A 25,548-nucleotide genomic window follows, 5' to 3' on the forward strand; every position below is an offset into this window, starting at 1 on the left:
CCGCAGGGTGTGGGGCAAATGGAGGGTGGATTGCCCTCCATTTGCCCCATGGCGTATGGCCTAGATGGGGGCTGGTAACTGGTTAGTGAGCCTTTGAGGGGCCTTTCCTTTCACCCAACACATCAGTTTTGGCCCCCTAGCTTTCAAACATTCCAGACGAACAGGGACACTGTTCTATTAGAATGGGGAAATGTGGGTCCAGATGTCCTAAGGGGCTATGATGCCGCATTGTATGACGCACAACCAATATATAAATGTAACTGCAGGACTGTAACTGATTTTGTGTTGATTTCTTTTGCTTTATGTATCTGGCAAAATATAAATAAAAACATGTTTTTTTTAAAAGAAATTCATACATATACACATAGAGGGATTTTGGTTCACCCTCTTCATCCACTGATCTGTTGAGCTGGCATTCACATTTTTCTTCCACCCACCACATCTTGCAGCTAGAAGAATGGGTCAGCCCACTTTAGTAGTTGGGTCTTTTGACCTGTGGATGATGGCATTTTTGCTTGATCACATGTACATATCCATCTAAAAAGAAGCTCATTCAGTGCATGGGTTTGTGGGACAATACTCTGCTTTGCCAATGCTTTTTACTTTGCATTTATGATAAAATAAAAAATAAAAAATAATGCTTGTGTCAGGTTACAGTAAGCCCCCCCAGACAGCACAGACGACTGTCGGGAGACAGCGACGGCCAGAGCGGTGCTCCTCATACCTGAGCTGCAGCCAGGTGGGGTGAAGCGCCTCAACCACCAACTTTGGTATGTGGTTGAGCACATGACCTGAATCTACAGGTGACATCTTTTAAATATATTTTTTTCACGAAAAGCAGTAGTTTTGAAATAACAGGTCCTGATGAATGCATGAAAACCTTTTCTTGATATGCAGAAACATGTTGACCACTACTGACTGCGGATATTATTTCAAACCCGCACTTGCACTTGTCTTTTAGCATTAGGGACTGGGAGATACTATTAAATTGTTCATTTCTACCCAGTTTACCTAATTTTATTACCCTTCACTACTCCACTCCTCACTTTACACTGCTTTTTTTCATTTGCCAACACTTTGAACATTCTTTACTTCCCTCTCACATGCTTTCACATCCAACATCGGGCACGGTAAGATCTGACCGGCCACTTTGCTTTGTCTCCTGGGCAAGGAGAACCCAAGTGATGTTAAAGAGGGCGGTACAGTGTGGCTTCTGATGGGAATTTTTTCCAGCTGCCCTGGAGCCCTAACTTGGCCAATATCACCTATATGTGTGTATGGTGTGCTCCCACGGGTGTTATACGTATGGTATTAGTTTCCTGATCCATGGTGAACAACCTTTACTTTTGACTCCCAGGTATAATTTGGTGTTTTGCTCTACAGTAAGTTGAAGGCAATAGTACCTTTTCGTTGCAACAGTAACAATCAGATTTCCCTGCGATGAGCATTAAAACTAAAGAAAAAGTTCTTTATGTCTGCTCTAAGTATATCTCCATGCAGGGTGGCACTTTTACTGTTGTATTAAACTAAGTGGTGTGGCTCACTGGTTAGAGGCAGCGGACCCGGAAGCAGAGAACGGCCCGGGACCAGGGTTCAATTCCCGACGCGGCAGGGTTGTGGACCAGGGTCAACGGACTCGATAATTCTCGCCTCGTGCCTACTCTAACCAGGGATCACACTCGGCAACTCTGGGCATTAAGCTTGCCTCATCTCTACAACGGCCCCCCACAGACGCTGGGGATGCCTGGTTTCACCTTGGAGATACCCAGAAGGGACCATCTCACAGGGAAAGCCATGACGGGTTCCCCAGCGGTCTTCAGCGCCAGGACACCCCGAGATGGGGTAACAGTGCGCTTTACAAGTATCATCATTACATTCATTACTAATTTACAAGTTGTATTGCAAGAACATAGCTGCCATATTTAGGTAGTGGCATGCTTGTTTTCCTTCATTTTTAGGTCTCGGCTAGTAATGCGCTGAAAGCTCGTTCTCGCCAGAGAACTATTGTCGGCGTCTCAGCAGTCTGAGAACACCAAAGTGAGACAAGACCTGGCCGCCCGCAGCGTTTCCCCATAGGATAACGTTGTGCGCGCGGCCAGGTCTTGTCTCCACAGCATTCCAGGGCTGACCGGATCGCGTCGCGCGCCTCTCTGAAATGCAGGGGGAGTCTGCAGAGCGGCGCGCGGCGCTGATAAACAGGCAGGCACTGAGCTGCAATCACTTGTTTGAGCACGTTACTGGTATTGCACGTACAATAACAAAAATATGCTGCATTTTAAACTAGTGTGCTTGTAAAACGCTTTAATGCCATCAGGTCCGGTTCGTGCAATGTAAATGCGAGCACTTTTAAAATTAAAAACTTCCTATCCCGCCTCGGTGTAAATAAACCTACCTCAACAGGAGGCGCACGTTTACAAAGTGTGTATATACACGGCGGGACCGCAGTGACCTGGTTGCGGTGCTGTGTGTGAAGCTCTGCTGCTAGCCAACCTCGCATCCCGAGTGTAAACCGGGCTGGCCCTGGCCCGGATCATGGTCTGCGGGTCCTGGGTCGCTTCTGTAAGGCCTCCTTTCACTGCTCGCCTTCAGCCCGAGGTGCAGGAGGATGGCGAGCCGTGCACGCCAAACACCGTTCCGCAGGCTCCAGACAGGACACCGTCCTCGGAGGAAGACCAGCTCGAATATGTATATATTAAACTCATTCCATCGTCCTGGATATTTTTGTCATATTTAAACTTTGTCGGTAAAGGAGATGTGTGCTAGTAAGAGGATTCTGCCTGTGAAGCATTCAACATCGTTAAGGCACCAACAGGAGGTTGGGGGTTTAAATCATAAACTAGAAAGTCTTACTATGTGGTGCGGGCTAAAGCCTGCCAATGATCCATCTATTCATTTACCCTGGCAGGGTGAATGAGAGAAATCTCGGGCCGCGCTAAGATGGAATGCCCAGCGCGCCACCTACAAATACTGCAACATAACGATGACACATGGAGGGAGAGGTAAACAAAGCTGCATTATAAAATGAAACTGCATGCAAGCCCAGATCTGGGCGGGGATAGAGCACCGGCAGCTCTGCTAGGCCATGACTGTCTAGGTGAAGGGTGAAGGTTGGGTCCGTGTGCGTTGAGCAATGAGTTCCCTGGAAGCGTGTGTGCTCTGAGTTCTCACTTTAGCTGGCCAGTAGAGACACAGACACGCAAATACACCAGGGCACATATAAGCATGAAGACACATGCACACATCGAAACACAAGCACATAAAAGCACAGACACGCAAATACACCAGGGCACCTAAAAGCACGCACACATCGAAGCACAAGCACATACATGCACACAAATACACCAGGGCACATATAAGCACGAACATCGAAACACAAGCACATAAAAGCACAGACATGCAAATACAATACACCAGGGCATATATAAGACCGCACACACATGCAAGCATCTACACAAGAACACATTTCTATATTGCCATGCAAGTACACAAGCAAACACAAATATAAGCCCACAGATGCATACACACATATATAGGCACTCACGCAGCCCACACAATTGCACATGGTTCCATTCGGCTACATAAAAACGCACACTCAATGCCACACAGAAACACGTAAAAGTTTGTTTAGATATTCCACGTGGATCCATGCACACACAAGGCATACACGCTCTCAAGCCAACACACACATCCAAACGCGCACACATGGATCCGTGCACAATGTGTCACACACACACATGCACGGGCAAACACGGCCACCTGTTCACACATTCATCACTGCTCTTGTGCTGCATGGAATATTACAGTTGGTGTTGCAATATTTAGCAATGCCAGTAGCTCAAACTTAATTAACCCGAGACCTATTGCATTGCAAATGCTTGTTATTTCTGTTGCAAATCCTTGCAATAAAACTTTCTTAAAATACCCATCGTTTTAACTTGCCAAGGTTAGGCATTTTGCTTTGCCCATGTTTGTTTTTTGGTTTTGTACATTACAGTATTTATCTAGAAATGTCAGACTCACACCCACCATATAGGACTCTATTGTCCCCTGAAATGCCTTGCAGATGTGTTCCAGAGTGTCAGAGGACATGTATCTGGTATCCTAGTTTTTGTTTTTAGTTCTAGCCTCACACTAATATAGTGTGTGTGCAGGGGTCTAGGCACCTTGAGATGAGTGAGGTCCTGGACCTGTCGTGAGCTGGAGTGGCACACCAATCATGCCCTCATTGTACTGACAGTGGACCAAAGTCCCTTTCATGAGTTTAGCACAAGAAGCGGTAGTGGAGGTGTAACATGATAGGTGAATCCGTACTTGTGGTAAGACCTTTTTTATCTGTCAACGGAGTGGGTCCTACTGAATGTCTGACAAAATATCGAAATTCACAATATCGACGTACAAAAATATCGGAACAAAAATATAGAATTCAAAAATATCGGCTTCCTATACTTAACTAGATATATACACAAATATCGATTTTTTAATATCGATATACAAAAACATCGTTTACTTTTATATCGACTACATTAACATCGGAAAACAAAAATATCGCTTTCTACAAAAAATAATGACATTAACTATAATATCGACATCAAAAATATTGTGCACATCAATATCGGATTATCAGCTATATTGACTTTTTATATGCATCTGTTTGCATAATTAATTAACGTTTTATATGTTTTCACATCTAAATAAACACACAATACTTAAATTAATACTATAAACACACTATTAATTCGTCAAAAATATCCTATTGGTATAATTATATCACCTACACATATAAAAATATTCTATGCTAGTTTGTATAATTTTATAATTTTTTTTGGTTTTTCACTTCTATTACAAAGTAATCACAACTGAAATTCAAATATACTAAGTAACCAATCACAAACCTAATTTTTTAAATGAACCAATAGCAAAGTAATTACTACTGACACTCCCCTATATAAACAATTAAAATCTAAGCACAAACTACTTGCCAAAAGTCACTGAAGGAGATTCATCTCTATCCGAATTGCTGCACAACAACTAAAAGAACCAGACTATCAACCTACTATTACATCTTCTAAGTAAGTAAATAAAATAGAAACTGCATTATTTGCTACTACTACTTACTTACCTGCTAAATACCCAGTGCCCCTTTGCTATTCATACTACTTAACATGCTAAATAATTATATAAAACTATTTTTTTAGATACTACGACTACTGAATATTCTACTCAAAATAACTGTGAACAAAGCATAGGAATACAGATTCTAATAACTATGTAAGTAATTTCACATTGTTTCATTATGTGCACATAAATCTAAACACACAGAAATAATGACTTTTGCCCCACATATTTCTTTTTTTCTGTAGATTCTACTACTGAAAACTGCACTACTAATGAACTAAGGACATCAGTACTATTTCTACAATACATTTTACTAAGTAAGTATTATGCAACTGAAATAAATGTGGAAAAACAATACAAACATTTAGAACTGTTCTAATTTTTTTCTATTATATATTGTTTATTTACAGAGCAAACACGACGAATAGATATACAGACATAGGGGCCGATCAGGATAGCGGTTTTTCCGCATCCTCGGGGCCGGCGGAAGCCACCGCCGGCCCCGAGGATGCGGAAAAACCGCAGCGGACTGACCAAGGACCCACCGCCACATTAGGATGGCTGGTGGGTCCTGGTTTCCGTCCGCAGCTTTTCCGCCGCGGTTGGCTTACAACCGCGGCGGAAAAGCTCTAATATGGTGACAGTGTCTCTCAGACACCGTCCACCATATTAGGATGGGCAGTGAATTATGCTTTTCCGCGGCGCGTTTCCCGCCGTGGAAAAGCATACGGAACTTCACTGCGGGGGCCCGTTGCGGGCCCCCTAGGTGAAGGGGGGGTGGGGGGTGCACATGGGGGGTACCTATGGTACCCCCCTGCATTTGCATGCAGAAAGCGGCAGGCACCGCACGGTGCCTGCCTCTTTCTGCATGCAAATGCAATGCGTGCATTTTTAACATTGCCGCGGGTGCAGCTTGAAGCTGCACCCGCCGCAATGTTAAAAATAGAGGATGTGACCGCCAGGGTGGCGGTCACATCCTAATTGCACAGGAGGGAACTCCGCATGCCCATGCGGAGGTTCCCTCCTGCTCTGGGGTCGCGGACGGACGCAAGTCCGTCCGCGATCCTGATCGGCCCCATAATACAGAACTCCACATTCTGAATAATACAGATACTAATCACAAAGTAACTATATTAAAGAACATAATTACCAGATAATCTATTAAAAAACTTACCAACATGGTGATTATTCTAACACATATGTTCCTTTTTTTTTTAAGATAACACTACAAACTACTCTCCAGAAGCTGAAGAAACAACTATACTGGCAAAGACCAACCTAAAAAAATATGTAAGTATCTTCACAATGTGAATCATGAAGATACACTTTTGTAGTAGAAATGAGCTCTAACATTGCAAATGTACCGAAACATTAATTAATAATATACTACTTTCATGTTTTTCATAACAGCTACAACAACATCACAAACAATTATCCCCAACTAAAGAAGCAAGCAACTCCTAATTTTGCTGTAAATTCTAAAACACGTAAGTATAAACATTCCTACTTATCACTAACATAGATTATTTATCACATTTAATTTGACATTAACTATTATATATATATTTTATAGATATACAAAGTACAAAATGACCGAAGGAGCCGAATTTGTGACCAGCCAGAAAGGAAAACTATTACTATGCTACATGGGTTACACCTATACACAAGAAAAGCAATATGGCATGAACGTTAATTGGAAATGTTGTAAATATTATTCTAACAAGTGCTATGGAAGAGCAACAACTAGAGAAGCTACAGTACTGTATACTAGGGAACACAATCATCCACCTAATGTTACTGAAATAGAAGTTAGAACAGCTTTGGAAAATATAAAAGAAGCTAGTACAGGTTCCCAAAAGCAAACAAATGTCATTTTAAAAGAAGCCATTCCTAAAATCCCAAAAACTGCCACAACCCAAATGCCAAATATTCTCTCCTTAAAAAGAACTATAGCACGAACTAAAAAAGCTACTACTGCTACAACACCATCTCCCAGAACATATCAGGATATAAATTTAACTGCAAACCAAATAATAACTTTAAATAAACAACCATTTATAGTTTACGACAACGAAAACAATGACAAAAGGCTTATAATTTTTGGTACCAATATGAATTTAGTTAAACTGCAGCAAAGCCAATATTGGATGATGGATGGAACATTTAACATCTGTCCCAAACCATTTTTCCAATTATACACAATACATGGCCTCTACCACAACTGCAACATACCTTTGCTATATGCACTATTACCAAACAAAAATAATTCCACATATATGGAATTATTAAATATAATTAAACAAAAAACTAATGATTTTTCTCCAGAAAAAATCATTCTTGATTTTGAGCAAGCAATGCTCTCAACTATCCTAAAAATCCACCCCCATACCTGCATTCAAGGCTGCTATTATCATTTAAACCAGTGTTTATGGAGACACCTTCAAAAAACTACCCTAAGTGTCGAATATGCTACAAACTCATCTTTTGCTTTCCAAATTAAAAAACTCATTGCACTTGCTTATGTCCCTGAAACAGACGTAGCTGAACACTACAACATTCTTATAGACAGCCCCTTCTACAAACAAAATGAAGCTAAATTAAGTCCATTTCTCGACTACTTTGAAGACACCTGGGTAGGCAGACTCCACAGATCTGGCCACAGACGAAATCCCAAATTCCTCATACCCTGGTGGAACGTTTACAGAAGTACCCTTAACGGAGAATCAAAAACTAACAATGCAGTGGAAGGTTGGCACAATGCATTTGTACAATCAACTGGCAGAACCAAACCTACTCTAGAACATTTCATTAAATGCCTACAGAAAGAACAGAGCTACCAGGAATTTAGAATGGACCAATCTGTAACTGAACTTGTCCCTAAAACATCAAAGCAAAATAAACAAATGCACAAGTACCTGGAAGAACAAGTAAAACTTTACCCTAGTACAAAAGGCATAGAATACCTAAACATCATTGCCAAAACACTACTCTAATTAATTCCCAAAATGTTATAAAACACTAAAACTATCACCTAAGTATGCAAAAATATGTAACGTGAGCTTCTAAAGTATTTAATGTATGCAATATATAGAGATATTATTATAATATATGCACACATTAAAACTAAATAACAAGCAAAAAACAATTCCATAATAAAAATAACATTACCCACCCACACAAAATAAGAAAGCAAGGACTTACCAATCATGTTGTCAATCCAATAACGTCCTTCTCCACCAAAGTAATCCAGGTAGTGCAAAATTAACCCCCCAAAAAATGTAAAAATACAACTGTTCCAAAATTAAGAAATCCACGTTGTCCAGAGCCATCGAATAACCATAAAAAACCCGAAAAAGTTGAAAAATAGAAAGAATCGCTCCTGGAAAACCGAAAAATGTAAAGAAGTGTTTGTAAAGCAGTGTTGAATTAAACAAACAAACACTTCCATTAAAAAAAAAACGGAACTTCCGATGTAGCGTACACCTATGACAAAAACATACAAAACAGACATTCCCACCCACATGAATTAGCTAGTAATTAGGTACAAACATATTAAAATTGATGATTTCACTTGTAGATATACCGTAAAAGACTAAAATTCACTCTATAAATAATGAGTTAACTAACTAACACTACGTGTATATACCATAAGTAATTATCTGTTTTCGAAATCTAAAACATAACTCCCTCACATTCAACAACACTAAATATAAGGTCACTAGTCTCAAAACATCATTAAAATACACATAAAACATATAAAATAAACCTTACCTGAAGCGACGTGAAGTGTCTCCCAACCGCGATCAGCCCTTCTTCCAAATAACCCAAAACGACCTAACCCGGTTACAAAATAAAGCACCCAAATGCAATAAAATAGTCCCAAGTATAAAATATAATATCTATACTTAACTAAATAGGCAAAAATAAACATTAAGTTTCTATTATTGTAAAAAAATATTTACTTTAATCCTACAATGATTTGATTAACAAATATGTAAATGAATGTAATAAATACATATTATGAAAACAATAATATTTATGTTAACAATGTCTAGAAATATAACTACATTGTCACAAATTATAATAATTTAAAAATGTGTTACAAATGTGTGACTTATATTATAAATATTTGATGTTTAGAAATGAAGCTGAAAAAATCATAATAGAAAAATACTTTTGTTATTTCTACATTTCTTTCTGAAATTACAATATGTAAAAGAGATAATAAATAATTTTCATTTTTGTACAAAAATTAAGAAAATAATAATGCTTCTGTATAGTTGCTTATCATTGTGTTTATAAAATATGTTTTTAAAACCAAATGTAATAAAAATATTTTTGTTATAAAATAACATTTTATTTGTGAAACATAAATAAAAATAATGTTTCTACAATCATGTTGAACTATTTGTATCATTATCTTACTATAATGTAACAATCTTATTAGAAATTTTGCACTGTATATTAAATGTGAGTATATGTTGGACTCTAATAATTTAATTATTAATATACCAAATCCAGTGTAAATTAAATTAGAGTAGGTGCTGGACACTAATTGTGTAATAATTAATATTCCAACTCCAGTCTACATTAAATTAGAGTAGGTGCTGGACACTAATTAATTATTAATTAATATTCCAACTCCAGTCTACATTAAATTGGAGTTGGTGCTGGACACTAATTAATTATTAAATAATATTCCAACTCCAGTCTACATTAAATTAGAGTAGGTGCTGGACACTAATTAATTATTAATTAATATTCCAACTCCAGTCTACATTAAATTGGAGTTGGTGCTGGACACTAATTAATTATTAAATAATATTCCAACTCCAGTCTACATTAAATTAGAGGTATGTCTGACATAATATCGACAGACAGAATATCTACATACAAAAATATCGACACAAAAATATCGAAATCAAAAATATCGGAGTCATATCTTCATAAAGGTAAGTACAAAAATATGGAAAAAATAATATCGTTGTACAAAAATATCGAAATTAAAAATATCGTTTTTTTAAATGTTTTAATAATAATGTAAAAATAATTTTAAAATACATATAATTTTACAAATATTAAATTAAAATATTAATACATAATTAAATAATTAAAACTAATACATATACATTTAAAATAAATTAAAAACTTAATAATTTAATGTAATTTTATTTTTTTTATTTCCTTTAATTGATTGAATTTAAATTTATTTTATTTTTACCCTGTACGACTGTACCCCAAAAACCCAAAACTGACCCTGAACCCTAAAAATACCCCTTTACCCAAAAACCCAAAACTGACCCTGAACCCTAAAAATACCCCTTTACCCAAAAACAGAAAACTGACCCTGAACCCTAAAAATACCCCTTTACCCAAAAACCCAAAACTGACCCTGAACCCTAAAAATACCCCTTTACCCAAAAACTGAAAAATGACCCTGAACCCTAAAAATACCCCTTTACCCAACAACTGAAAACTGACCCTGAACCCAAAAAATACCCCTTTACCCAAAAACTGAAAACTGACCCTGAACCCAAAAAATACCCCTTTACCCAAAAACTGAAAACTGACCCTGAACTCAAAAAATACCCCTTTACCCAAAAACTGAAAACTGACCCTGAACCCAAGAAATACCCCTTTACCCAAAAACTGAAAACTGACCCTGAACCCTAAAAATACCCCTTTACCCAAAAACTGAAAACTGACCCTGAACCCTAAAAATACCCCTTTACCCAAAAACTGAAAACTGACCCTGAACCCTAAAAATACTCCTTTACCCAAAATTAATTAATATTATTTAATTACCAATTAATTATTAATTAACAATAACAATAAAGTAAATATATTAGCACATTAGCTGTAATTAATTACATTTATTAATTAATATTAATTTTTCCCAATTAATTAACAATAACAAATAAATATATATTTAAAAAAATTAAGCTAATTAATATATTTAACTAATTAATATTAATTAATTACCAAATAATTATTATTTAAAATATGTACAAAATTATATTAATTAATTAACTTATTAATATTAATTAATTACCAATTAATTATTATTTAAAAATATTTACAAACATATAATAATTAATTGTTTATTATTAAATTACTTCCCACCCTTATCCCCTATAAACCCAATAACCCGCTCCTAAAACTTGATATCTATTATTATTTTTTATTATTATTTATTTAATATTATTTTTTTATTTAAGTTTTTTGTTAGATTTTTTATTATTTTATGTTTTTTTACATACATTTTAATACACTCCCCACCCTTATCCCCTATAAACCCAATTACCCGCTCCTAAAACTAGATATGTTTTTTTAAAATATTTTTTTATTAAATATATTTGAATTTTTTTCGATAGACCTTTTTATCAAAATTTTATGTACAATTATTTTATTTTTTCCTATACTATTTATTTTTTCCATTACTACACGATATTTTGTATTGTCGATATTTTGTCATACGATATTATTGTTTTCGATATTTATACTTACTTACCTATTACGATATTTTTGTATCCGATATTTTTGCTTCCCAATATTTTTGACCTTCGATATTTTAACTTCGATATTTTGTCTTTACGATATTTTATTTTCGATATTTTGTCTGATTACCGGTCCTACTAGCCCACTAATGTAAAGGTCTGCTTCTGTGTGCTAACTTGGATCCTAGAATTCTCCAAAGTGTATGTTAGGGGTGTGGTCTGCGGGATACATGACTGGCCTTGTGCACAAGATGGAACTGAGTTTTTTTTGCCAGAAACTGCAAGTGTATTGCTGACATTCCTGAAGCCGGTGGGACAAGATCGAAACACAAAAGCATGGAAAGAGAAGACAAAGCTGCTTTAAAAGTTCTGTTAGGTCTTTTGCTGAAAGGAACTGCAAATTCTCCTCCCTGTAGCAATGCCTTTTGGTAGATGGTGAAGGATGGGATTGCAGTCTCTGATGTTCAAGGTGAAATATACTCCTTAGGGGAGGCTAGTCCTTTTTCTTTCCCCTGATCGATCTTCAGTGTGGTGGATGACAGCCAGGTGCAGATAGCTCACACTTCTTTGTCTTTGTGCCTCTGTTATGTATGATGTAGGCTGGAGACTTATCATGCTGTGAGGAGCACCACTCTACATAAAGCCTATATCTGGAGAGCAGCCAGAAGAAGACGGCAGTGGTATAACAATAGCCCTTGTAGCCCTGGAGGTGCAGGGGGCCCTGAGCTCTGGCCCCCCCCCTCCTGCGCTGTGCAAAGGCGGCATCTGAGAGTTAGAGGCTGGGCACAGAGCCTGGGTGGCCCCCTCTAAGTACTTTGCAGGGGGGCCCCACAAGTTTCGTTACGCCACTGGAAGACACTTGAAAACAGCCCAACCCAAAGTTGGTTCTAAAAGTGGAGACAGCAGATCCACAAACCCTCTCTGCTTTGACTACAGTAAAGTGGAACTCAATGACCCACTTTTTGTTCTACTTCCAAGTAGCCCATAACCAGGGACACTGTAATTATGTAATTCTGCACTGCAGCGTTTTTTCAAAATTATGGATTGGCTGCATTTGCCACATAATTCATTAAAAAAATAGCTTCTAGCTTAAACAGATTTAAAGTTACTAAAAACGCAGTGATGCATGTTTCTGCGCAGCGGAATGCACTTAGCAAAGGTTGACTGTTCACCTTTCAGTTGCATATTGCTGTAATTGGGTGTTAAACTAATACTAATAAGGTAAAACCTTGGTATAGTCCATGTTAACGTGTAAAAATGACAAAATAATGAAATAATATTATCACAAAATTTACCTCATTATGCTGCATAATTTAGTAATCTCTTCTGCATAATTTGACCCTCCCTTGCCAGATAATTCCAGTGGCCTTAACCATAACAAATGAAGGGAGTGCTCCGCAGAGTATGCTGAGAACTTCAATGCATCCAGAGCTGGTGTTGGCCTGGTTCCCGAATGTTAAAGACATCACCTGAGTCCACCCCTTGCTGCATCCACTGATTATCTGTCCTGAAGTGCCTAGAGAACTGTCTGTCTACTGGGAGAGGGAAGGACATTGTCATTCTGCTGGATGAGTGACTCACTAGGAGGAGTGAGGTACAGTGTGACCGTGTGGGGTGGACCGGCAGTTGAGGTGGACAGCAGAGAACATTCTGCATGCCCTGGTGTCGAAGGGCTGTGGTTTCTTTTGTGCGATTCCTGGTGGGAATCATGAATGCACCAGAACTCAGAAGCGCAGCATCACCTAAATCGCTGTGGCTGTTCTGAGAAGTAAGGCGAGACCTCAATGGCTCTGCCCCACCTCAGAAATACAGGATGATCTATCTGAACTGTTGAAGATTATGATGTGAGCTGACCGCTGTGCTTGAGGTGTGAAGATTGAGGTATTGCCTGAGCTGTTGCACCCAAATTATGACTCTCCAGCAGCTGGATTTGCCTGCATTGTAGTTTGACCAAGAGCTGCTGTGCAACCAAGACTGCATACTGCCTACAGCCTTGGCCCAGCACTGGATCTGACAGACCTGTCAGAGATCTCCACTTTTGCTTGAGTCTGGCTGTGGGGCTGCAACAAGTATCTGTCGGACTAACTATAAGGAGAACACAGTTTGCTCATATACAGCCATCCCTGATCACAACCGCACCACTAACCCAACCACTCAGGAATCTGAGGAATACTGCAGGGCAGTGCCTTGACCAGAATTGGATGGGCAGGTCAACTGCCAAAGATGCACGGGCCCTCATCACAACGGTGAGAGACTCATATGTCTGAACCAAGAAAGAATTATTTAAGACTGTGCACCAACACTAAACTACGGGGTAATCTGCACCTGTGCCTAATCACATAAGGTACACAAACTGGGTTGGGAAGCAATTGGATCATAAGGAAGAAGAACCAGAGTCACTAGTGGGAGGTGGTGCTAATCCCTTTTAAATACCACAAACTACAGTAGCATGGTGTGGATATGTATATGTGTAGTATTGAGTCCTAGTGTGCATTAAAAGTATTTTTCTTCTTGAAATTCAAGCATCAAGAGGAAACACCCATTACAATGCAGGCATTACAACACAATGCCTTTACAATGCAGCCAATATAAAACAAGTAGCATTACAATGCATGCCATTACAACACATGCCATTACCACGGGGACCAGTATAAACAACACTTGGTCCTGACGTTTTTTTGGCCACCTCAAATGTGTGGGACTGGAAACATTTATTCAAATTGTCCTACAGAAACGAATTCAAATCCCAGAGAGAAAGGGACAAATAACAATAACGTTTTTAAAGAAAAAAATCTTTCTTTATATACTTTTCTTGAAAAGCAATCTTCCTTCAATCATTAAGACAATAAGAGGTTGTCAGAAAAAGGGTGAAGAGGGAAGTGCTCATGTGTAATGTGAATGGGAAAAGGTAAAGAAACAATCAGAGAGGATAAAGAAACAATAGTATGCTAATTTCTCTTCATAACATTGGTTGGAATAGGTACGTATTTGACCGAACCAATGGTAGGCCTGTATACATTATCACTCCACTATCATATTCCTTAGATGGCCTTGAGTTTTAAGCACGGGTCATGAGGCAGTATTCCAGGCCAAAAGGGAAAATTGTCGACTTTTCGACCAGTCTTCCACGATAAGGGTAATTTCTTCCTCCGCATGCATATCTTCATCAGGACATGTGGACAACCTAAATATAATAACAATATAGTTGAGACCTGGAAAAAGAATAAGTTCTTGGTAACAGCACTCTCCAGTAGATTTATGAGAAACCGAGTGTGGACCTGGGTAGGTCTCGGTCTATTATTGGTTGTGCATTTCTCCGCATTGGGTCACCAAGCTGAAACTCTCAAGTGGCGGGTTGTGGAGAATGTAAGCTTGTAGTTTTAGCCAACATCTTAAACATACGGGAATGCAAATGGATTTATGTTTCTTTATCCTCTCGGATTGTTTCTTTACCTTTATACGTTCACAATACACATGAGCACTTCCTTCTTCACCCCTTTTCTGACAACTGCTTATTGTCTTAATGATTGAATGAAGTTTGGTTTTCAAAGAAATTATATAAAGAAAGATTTCTTCTTTAAAAACGTTATTGTCATTTGTCCCTTTCTCTCTGTGATTTGAATTAATGCATAGGACTACTTTCTTTTTGACCTTTTGAATCAATTTTTCCAGCCCCACACACTTGAGGTGGGCTTAAAAAATACGTCAGGACCAAGTGTTGTTTATACTGTACTGATTCCCAGGTACTCAGACGTTCTCTGGGAGAACCCCATTAGTATTACAATGGTGACCAGCATCTTCCCTGAGGTAAGCAGCCGGCAGTGTCAGAATAGTAAATTATGTTGTAATGATGCATGTGTTGTAATGGCTTGTGTTGTAATAGCATGCGTTGTAATGGAGCTTGCGTTGTAAAAAAAGCATTGTACAAGCATGTGTTGTAAAAGTTTGCATTGTAAAGTCATATATCCCACATCAAGGGTTGGACAATCAGTTATCATATGGATGCTGTTTATTGTGTGCTGAGCTTGAATACTCCCACACTACCTTCATGGAAGCCTGTGACTACTTGCCATTCCTTCCAGTGAGAGTCAAGTGCTGAAGGGGTTTTACTTTGCTCAGTTTGCAGGACAGAGGGACATCATCTCATGTTTTAGGCCCAGTAAAGGGGCGTAACAAACGCCCCGCAGCCCCCGCGGTGCGAAGAGCCCCACTCTCTTCAGTAAATGAAGGGGGCCCCCTCAGCTCTTCAGTGAGAGGTGTGAGAGAGGCTTGTGCTAAAGCAAGCCTCTCTCCCTCTAAAGCAGGTGCCGGCTGTCTGCAGCCTGCTGTGAGCCCCTCCTGCTGACTGAAGAGAAACAATGTAACAACTTACATTGTTTCTCTTCAGTCAGAGCCACAGCCGGAAAATGGATGGGGGTGGGGGCCCAGAGACACCATTCCCCACAGGGCTCTGCTCCTCTGAGAAGAGACAAGGATGGGGTGGGGGCCCCAGAGACAGCATTCTCCAGGGCAATGCTCATATGAGAGGGGATGAGGCAGCAAAATTGTGCCCCCAGGCAAGCACTCTTGTTAGAACACACCATGGGCGTCTGCAGGGGGGCCCTGGATCGCCAGTGTGTCTAGTGTGGGCCCAGCCAGGGCCGGCCTTAGTCCATCATGCTTTTGAAATGGTGCCATTGTTCCAGGTGGCAGCCCCCTCCATTGGGTGGGAAGGGTGCAAGGGGGTGGCCGAGAAGGGTGCAAGGTAGAGAGGAGAAGGGTGCAAGGTAGAGAGGAAAAGGATGCAAGGCAGAGAGGAGAAGGGTGCAAGGTGGAAGGGAGAAGGGTGCAAGGCAGAGGGGGGAAGGGTGAAAGGCAGAGGGGAAAAGGGTGCAAGGCAGAGAGGAAAAGGGTGCAAGGTAGAAAGGAAAAGGGTGCAAGGCAGAGGGGAGAAGGGTGCAAGGCGGAGGGGGAGAAGTGTGCAAGGCAGAGGGGAGAAGGGTGCTAGGCAGAGAGGAGAAAGGTGCCAGGCGGGGAGGATAAGGGTGCAAAGCAGAGGGGAGAATGTTGCAACGGGGAGGGGGAGAAGGGTGCAAGGCGAAGGGGAGAATGATGCAAGGCGGAGGGGAGAATGGTGCAAGGCAGAGGGGAGAATGGTGCAAGGCAGAGGGGAGAAGGGTGCAACGGGGAGGGGAGAAGGGTGCAAGGCAGAGGGGAGAAGGGTGCAAGGCAGAGGGAACAAGGGTGCAAGGCAGAGGGGAGAAGGGTGCAAGGCAGAGGGGAGAAGGGTGCAATGGGGAGGGGAGAAGGGTGCAAGGCAGAGGGACGAAGGGTGCAAGGCAGAGGGGAGAAGGGTGCAAGGCAGAAGGGAGAAGGCTGCAAGGCAGAGAGGAGAAGGGTGCAAGGCAGAGGGGAGAAGGGTGCTAGGCAGAGAGGGGAATGGTGCAAGGCAGAGGGGAGAATGGTGCAAGGTAGAAAAGTGTGCAAGGCGGAGGTGGAGTAGGGTACAAGGGGGAGTGGGAGAAGGGTGCAAGAGGGAGGGGGAGAAGGGTGCAAGGGGGAGGGGGAGGGGGAGAAGGGTGCAAGGGGGAGGGAGAGAAGAGTGCAAGGCAGAGGGGAGAAGGGTGCAAGTGGGATAGTGATGAAGTTAAAAATGTGCCCCCCTCCGGAAACATTTCTGTGGACGCCCATGGAACGCACATTTCTTTGTGAGAGAGAGTGGGAGAGAGTGGAGGGAGAGCGGAGAGAGAGAGAGTGGAGAGAGAGTGGAGAGAGACAGTGAAGAGAAAGAGAGTAGAGAGAGAGGGTGAAGAGAGAGAGTGGAGAGAGAGACAGTGGGAGAGAATGGAGAGAGAGTGGAGAGAGAGAGTGGAGGGAGAGAGTGGAGAGAGAGTGGAGAGATATATTTTAGGAAACATTGGGGGCCCCTGGATAAAAGGATAAACCCTGGCAAGGAAGAAAGCGATTTTGTAAGAGAAGCACAATTAGCACCGGGTTTTGTGCATGTTTTTACACATCCTCAAGACGCCTGATTTTATGTAATATAATTCAAATAACAGTTATGTTTCTGATTAAATTTTACTTTATTAGATATATTTTTATCATTTTTTTTCTGCTTTTTATATATTATATTTTTATGTGCAACAAACCAATTCTTATTCACATTTACAGAGTACAGTGATTATTTGATACAGCATTATTATTCATAACTATATACAGAAAAATGTCCTTCAACGCGTTTTGGCTTGGCATTCCTCAGGAATTCTGTATATATTCTGTACCATTGATAGCTGGATGTGAAGGTATAAAGATAGACTTTAAAGTGGAGCCCACCGCCTGCATGTGGCTCCTTCGTAAAGCGGTAACCCTGGATGACTAATCCTAGTTCATCAAGGGACGTTTAAAATGGTAACATCATAAGGATATCTATGATAAATGAGTATGTGTCTGGTCTCACAATGTGGATATGTTCGAATGGCAACTGGATTCTTGATTTTATAACTAGTCCTACAGTCTTGTTGAAACTGATAACGTCAACCGAGCGCGAGGTTGACGTTACACGCCGCCGCATACTGAGATGAGATGCTGTGAAATCACAAGTGAACCTTACAATCATTCAGTATATACCACGAAATTGGAAAAAATCCTGGACATCTGATCCTCTCCTTAAAGATTATCAGTTTCAACAAGACTGTAGGACCAGTTATAGAATCAAGAATCCAGTTGCCATTCGAACATATCCACGTTGTGAGACCAGACACATACTCATTTATCATAGATATCCTTATGATGTCACCATTTTAAACGTCCCTTGATGAACTAGGATTAGTCATCCAGGGTTACTGCTTTACAAAGGAGCCACATGCAGGCGGTGGGCTCCACTTTGAAGTCGATCTTTATACCTTCACATCCAGCTATCAATGGTACAGAATATATACAGAATTCCTGAGGAAGGCCAAGCCGAAACGCGTTGAAGGAACTTTTTCTGTATATAGTTATGAATAATAATGCTGTATCATATAATCACTGTACTCTGTAAATGTGAATAAGAATTGGTTTGTTGCACATAATAATATAATATATAAAAAGCAGAAAAAAAGGATAAAAATATATCTAATAAAGTAAAATTTAATCAGAAACTTAAATGTTATTTGAATTATATTAGATAAAATCAGGCGTCTTGAGGATGTGTAAAAACATGCACAAAACTCGGTGCTAATTGTGCTTCTCTTACAAAATCGAGAGAGTGGAGAGAGACAGTAGAGAGAGAGAGAGAGAGAGGGTGGAGAGAGAGCGAGGAGAGAGAGACAGTGGAGAGAGAGTGGAGAGAGAGACAGTGGAGAGAGAGTGGAGAGAGAGAGAGAGAGTGGCGAGAGAGTGGAGAGAGAGACAGTGGAGAGAGAGTAGAGAGAGGGAGTGGAGAGAGAGTGGAGGGAGAGTAGAGAGAGAGAGTGGAGAGAGAGTAGAGAGAGAGAGTGGAGAGAGAGTGGAGATAGAGAGAGAGAGAGTGGAGAGAGAGAGTGGAGAGAGAGTAGAGAGAGAGAGAGTGGAGAGAGAGTGGAGATAGACATTGGAGAGAGAGAGTGGAGAGAGCGTGGGTAGACAGTGGAGAGAGTGAGCGAGAGAGAGTGGAGAGAGAGAGTGGAGAGAGAGTGGAGAGAGAGAGTGGAGAGAGAGACAGTGGAGAGAGAGTGGAGAGAGAGTGGAGAGAGAGAGAGTGGAGAGAGTGGGGAGAGAGAGTGGAGAGATTGGAGAGAGAGACAGTGGAGATAGAGTAGAGAGAGAAAAGAGAGAGAGAGAGTGGAGAGAGAGAGGGTGGAGAGAGAGTGGAGAGAGAGTGGAGAAAGAGTAGAGAGAGAGAGGAGGGAGACAGTGGAGAGAGTGGGGAGAGTGGAGAGAGAGTGGAGAGAGAGTGAGTGGAGAGAGAGAGTGGAGAGAGAGAGAGAGAGTGGAGAGAGAGTAGAGAGCGAGAGAAGGGAGAGAGGGTGGAGAGAGAGTGGAGAGAGAGTAGAGAGAGACAGTGAAGGGAGACAGTGGAGAGAGAGTGGAGAGAGAGAGAGTGAGAGAGTGGAGAGAGTAGAGAAAGAGAAAGTGGAGAGAGAGAGACAGTGGAGAGAGAGTGGAGAGAGAGACAGCAGATATAGAATGGACAGAGTTGAGAGAGAGAATGGAGAGAGAGAGAGTGGAGAGAGAGTAGAGACTGACTGACTGACTCAGAGACTGAATACTAACTGACCAAGAGACTGACTGGCTGAGAGAGAGACTGGCTGACTGAGAGAGTGACTGACTGACTGGCAGAGAGAGAGAGACTGATTGAGAGTGAGACTGACTGACATAGAGAGAGAGACTGGCTGACTGACAGAGACTGACTGACTGAGGTAGAGAGATACTGACTGACAGAGAGAGACTGACTGACAGAGAGAGAGACTGGGAGAGAGAGGCAGAGACTGACTGGCTTGGAGAGATATACTGATTGGCTGCAAGAGAGACTGACTGACTTAGAGAGACTGACTGAGAGAGAGACAGAGAGAGAGAGAGAGAGAGAGAGAGAGAGAGAGAGACTGACTGAGGTAGAGAGAGAATGACTGACTGAGAGAGACTGACTGGGAGAGAGAGACACTGACTGGGATAGAGAGAGACTGACTGACAGAGAGAGAGACTAAGAGAGAGAGAGACTGAGAGACTGACTGGCTGAGAGAGAGACTGACAGAGAGAGAGAGTGACAACAGAGAGAGAGACTGGCTAAGAGAGAGACTGACTGACAGAGAGAGACAGACTGACAGAGAAAGAGAGACTGAACGACAGAGAGAAAGACTGACTGACAGAGAGAGAGACTGACAGAGAGAGTCACTGACTGAGAGAGACTGACTGACTGGGAGAGGGAGAGAATGACTGACTAAGAGAGACTGTCAGAGGGAGAGAGAGATTGTCTGGAATACTGACTGACTGAGAGAGAGAGACTGAGAGAGAGAGACTGACAGACAGACTGGCAGAGAGAGGGACTGACAGGGAGAGAGACTGACTGAGAGAGAGAGACTGAGAGAGAGACTGGCTGAGAGAGGGACTGACAGAGAGAGGGACTGACTAAGAAAGAGACTGACTGACTGAGAGAGAGAGAATAAGAGAGAGAGAGGGGGAGAGAGAGAGAGAGAGAGAGAGAGACTGACAGAGATAGAGACTGACAGAGAGAGCCTGGCTGACAGAGAGAGACTGACTGAGAAGGAGACTGACTGAGAGAGAGACTGACTGACAGAGAGAGACTGGCTGACAGAGAGAGACTGACAGAGAGAGAGACTGGGATTCTGACAGAGAGAGAGACTGACTGACAGAGAGAGAGAGAATAAGAGAGAGAGAGAATAAGAGAGAGAGAGAGAGAGAGAGACTGACAGAGATAGAGACTGACAGAGAGAGCCTGGCTTACAGAGAGAGACTGACAGAGAGAGAGACTGGGATTCTGACAGAGAGAGACTGACTAACAGAGAGAGAGAGACTGACTGAGAGAGAGAGAATAAGAGAGAGAGAGAGACTGACAGAGAGAGACTGATTGACAGAGAGAGAGAGACTGACTGAGAGAGAGAGAGAGACTGACTGACTGAGAGAGAGACTGGCTGACTGAGAGAAACTGACAGAGAGAGACTGTGAGAGACTGACGGACAGAAAGGGAAAGACTGACTGACAGAAAGAGAGAGTCTGACTGAGAGAGAGACTGACTGACTGAGCGAGACTGACAGAAAGAGAGAGATAGAGAGTCTGACGAAGAGAAAGAGACTGACAGACAGAGGGACCGACAGGGAGAGAGACTGACTGAGAGAGAGAGAGTGAGAGAGAGACTGACAGAGAGAGGGACTGACTGAGAGAGACTGACAGAGAGAGAGAGACCGACTGACTGACAGACTGACAGAGAGATAGAGACTGACTGACTGACAGACTGACTGAGAGAGACTGAATGACCGAGAGAGCCTGAATGACAGAGAGAGATAGACTGACTGACTGAGAGAGAGAGACTGACTGACTGACAGACTGACAGAACGAGAGAGAGAGAGACTGACAGAGATAGAGAGACCGACTGACTGACAGACTGACAGACAGAGAGAGAGAGAGAGAGACTGACTGACTGACAGACTGACTGACTGAGAGAGACTGAATGACAGAGAGAGATAGACTGACTGACTGAGAGAGAGAGACTGACTGACTGAGAGAGAGAGAGAGTCTGTGATGGAATTGGGGTCAAAGTCTGTATGAAGCTATGCAATGCCTCTTAAGATTGCTATTGTCTACTAATAAAAATGTATTATCAAAATGTGCTCTTTGTAGTTACATCTGCTTTTGAAATACTGCATTGTCGCATTGTCTAATGTTTTAAAACGGAAACTAGAAGGAGCAGTGAATGCACTTTTGTCAAAACTGAACGATGAGTGGGCTCGATGTTGTATATCATGACAGGAGTCTGCATCTAGAAACCCACCTAAAATTGGGAAAACTTTCCCGGCCTACTGATGGCAGGGGCCCTGTAATGAATGGACTACCACCTATGATAGCCTGCTGGCAGACTAAGCCCAACCTTTAACTCCACCATCCAGTGTAACTTATAACAGCTGTATTGGTGACAGTGGCGTAACAAAAGACCCTCATCCCCTGCAGTATGGTGGGTCGCTGGCCTGAGAGCTCTAGAATGGCACGCAGAATGGGGGGGGGCTCCATGTAGTTTGCAGTGGGCCCCTCAAGTTTTGTTACGCCACTGGCCCCGTATCCCCTGCTTGGCCCGCGGCTCCTCAAATAGGGTTGGACAACTCAAATTTTACTGACCAAGGTACACACTCCTGGGAGTAGAGTTATTAATTTGTAAATGTGTCAGAACTTATAACGTTCATATTAAGAAATAGATACTGTAATTTTAGAATAAAGTACATGCACCCTTTCTCCTGTATATTGCAGGTTTGATCAAAAGTTTCATTGATTGTTTGGTCAAACGCAGCCTGCTGCAAGGAGAAATAAAGATACACACTGAAAATTGAGATGAAACAGTAATATTAATGTTTGATAGCCGTATTGTGAAGCAGAGTTTAAATATTACCAGCACTGCTTTAATGCAGAACCTTCCCACATTGTTTGGAAAATGCAGCCAGGTAGAAACTTTCAAGATAATATCTGCCTTCATGGAGTGTAGGAGAAAAAAGTAAGGGGGAGAGACAATGAGTTAGTCAGTCGGAACATCAAGTCCTTGGGTTAAGCACTGTTAAGACTGCTGATGTATACAAGCTGACGTATGTGGATCACACAAGCTATTTCTTTGGAACCAGAGCTGAGGAGGCACTGATATATTGGTATCTCCTTCAGTTGATCAGACAGTATAATGTGACCTTGAACGTGCAGTCACTGAAATGTCCACTCCCAAAAGTATTCCTATGTAAGGATTTATTTGAGAATCTCCTTAGAATAAAACTTCATATACAACATTGTAACATTCAATATAATATTGCATATGACATTTTATACAAAGAAAATGTTATTATAAGACGATTGTACATGAAGGATTACGGTTGGGTAGTGGTATAGGGATATAAGGGTCATTTTAATATTTAGAGGAGGACAGTGGTAGGGTTTGATAATAGCTAAGGTGCAGTTTGACAAATAGTCATGAACATTTCTAAAAAAAGAATTTATTCAACTCAGCTGCTTCCTAGAAAGCAGGGGCAGTATAAAAGGGTGGGTCCCATAATGTGTTTTGCACAATAATTTTTCAATAGGGAATTTGACCAGCGATATTGCAAAAACTGCTGAAGGAATTACACCAAATTTGGCAGAAAGCTAGATCTTCATTGATAAAGTGTGCTCTTTGTGATTTGGTGTAAATATGTTCATTTTTGGGGGAGAAATTAAGATTCAAAATGTATTTATATATCACACAGCCAAGGATCCACGGACCTGACAGATTGGAAGCTAAGATCTGGTTGGCTAACACCACATCAATTCCCAATTTATAGTTATCTCAAGCAACTATAACTTGTGCCCTAAAGTCGCTATAACTCACACCTTCTCCATGCACTGCTAATTACCTTATGCCATGTTCAGTGAATGCATTATTAACATCACTGCAACATCTGAAATGACATAATTGATTTCAACACTGTGCATGGGGGGGGGTGCAAATTATAGTTATTTTAGGACACACATTACAGCTACTTGAGATATAACTGGTGAATTTCAGTGGTTCTGTTAATTTAAAACAGTATGTTTTAAGGGCCATTTTCACCTAGCTATAATGTCCCTTTAATCGTTGCTTTTTTCAGTGAATTTTTAAAGTTTTTTTTAAATATAAAGTAATATAACAATGCCCAACTTTAAAGTCACCTTACCCTTTATCGGAGAATGTATCACTTGCCGACGATGCTAAATATGTTTTGCCACAGCTCCCCTCCAAACAAATAACTATTTAAAAAATAAAAATGATATATACTTGCCTTACGTATACTTTTCATGTGTGGTAAAAGCGTGCGTGGTAAAGGCATCTGTGTGGTAAATGCTGCGTGGAAAAGGCATAAGTGGTGATTGCATGTATTGTAAAGTCATATAGTCCACAGCATTGTGACCTTTAAAACTCAACGCTCTGCCCCTACATCCTTGTGAAAAAGGTACCCCGCTCAATGCAGATGCTGCTGGGCATCCTTTGTAAGCTATGGGAGGAGAGGACCACAGTTAGATTTTTTCTACCATTAGCAGGAATATAAGAATCTCAAAATGCAGGAATTTTAATTTAAATATTCATCTTCTTAATAATTAAGAGTTAAGCAAATTTATGTTCGGATGCTGTGGCAAAAAACCTGCAATTTAGTACAAATACAACATTACATTTGTGCTTTCAGTTTCTCCTCCATCTTCAAATTATATTTTGTACTTGCTGCCCCTCTCATCATGTCTAGACCACTTGATTCAGGACCTAGGTCAATTGATCCTATTGGCTGCTATGTGACAGCAAAATTAGAACCTGCAGGTTATTGATACTGGTGTGCCCCCTCCAGATGAGCAAGGACACAACTTCCCAAGGAAGAAAGAAGGCATTTGATTTTAGATAATAATCTAGAAACACGTGTCCAGAGATGGCCAGCAGTAATCTGCACCCACCTGGTAAAACACTCTAAAGACTTTGCAAGTGTACTCGCTTGTCGGACTGCATCTACCATGATGCTTAGGGGCAACCCTGCTGGGAGGTGAAGCAGTGTGCTCCCACACCAATTTTCTACTTGAAGGCTCCCTCGAGCCGCTGTGGGCTGACGAGCTCGTGGAGAGGCACCTGCCCCTGGAGAGATACTACGTTCCAAGGATACGGCAGCCTGCTCAGCAACCCCAAATAATGCCTAATCTCTGCTGATGACAGATAATAATCTAGAAACACGTGTCCAGCGATGGCCAGCACTAGTCTGCACCCACCTGGTGAAACACTCTAAAGACTTTGCAAGTGTACTCGCTTGTCGGACTGCATCTACCATGATGCTTAGGGGCGACCCAGCTGGGAGGTGAAGCAGTGTGCTCCCACAACAATTTTCTACTTGAAGGTTCCCTCGAGCCGCTGTGGGCTGACGAGCTCGTGGTGAGGCACCTGCGCGCCTGGAGAGATACTACGTTCCAAGGATACGGCAGCCTGCTCAGCAACCCCAAATAATGCGTAATCTCTGCTGATGACAGATAATAATCTAGAAACACGTGTCCAGAGATGGCCAGCACTAATCTGCACCCACCTGGTGAAACACTCTAAAGACTTTGCAAGTGTACTCGCTTGTCGAACTGCATCTACCATGATGCTTAGGGGCAACCCTGCTGGGAGGTGAAGCAGTGTGCTCCCACACCAATTTTCTACTTGAAGGCTCCCTCGAGCCGCTGTGGGCTGACGAGCTCGTGGAAAGGCACCTGCGCGCCTGGAGAAATACTACGTTCCAAGGATACGGCAGCCTGCTCAGCA

This window comes from Lissotriton vulgaris, chromosome 1_1, assembly GCF_964263255.1.
Source record: "Lissotriton vulgaris chromosome 1_1, aLisVul1.2, whole genome shotgun sequence".
Taxonomy (NCBI): Eukaryota; Metazoa; Chordata; class Amphibia; order Caudata; family Salamandridae; genus Lissotriton; species Lissotriton vulgaris.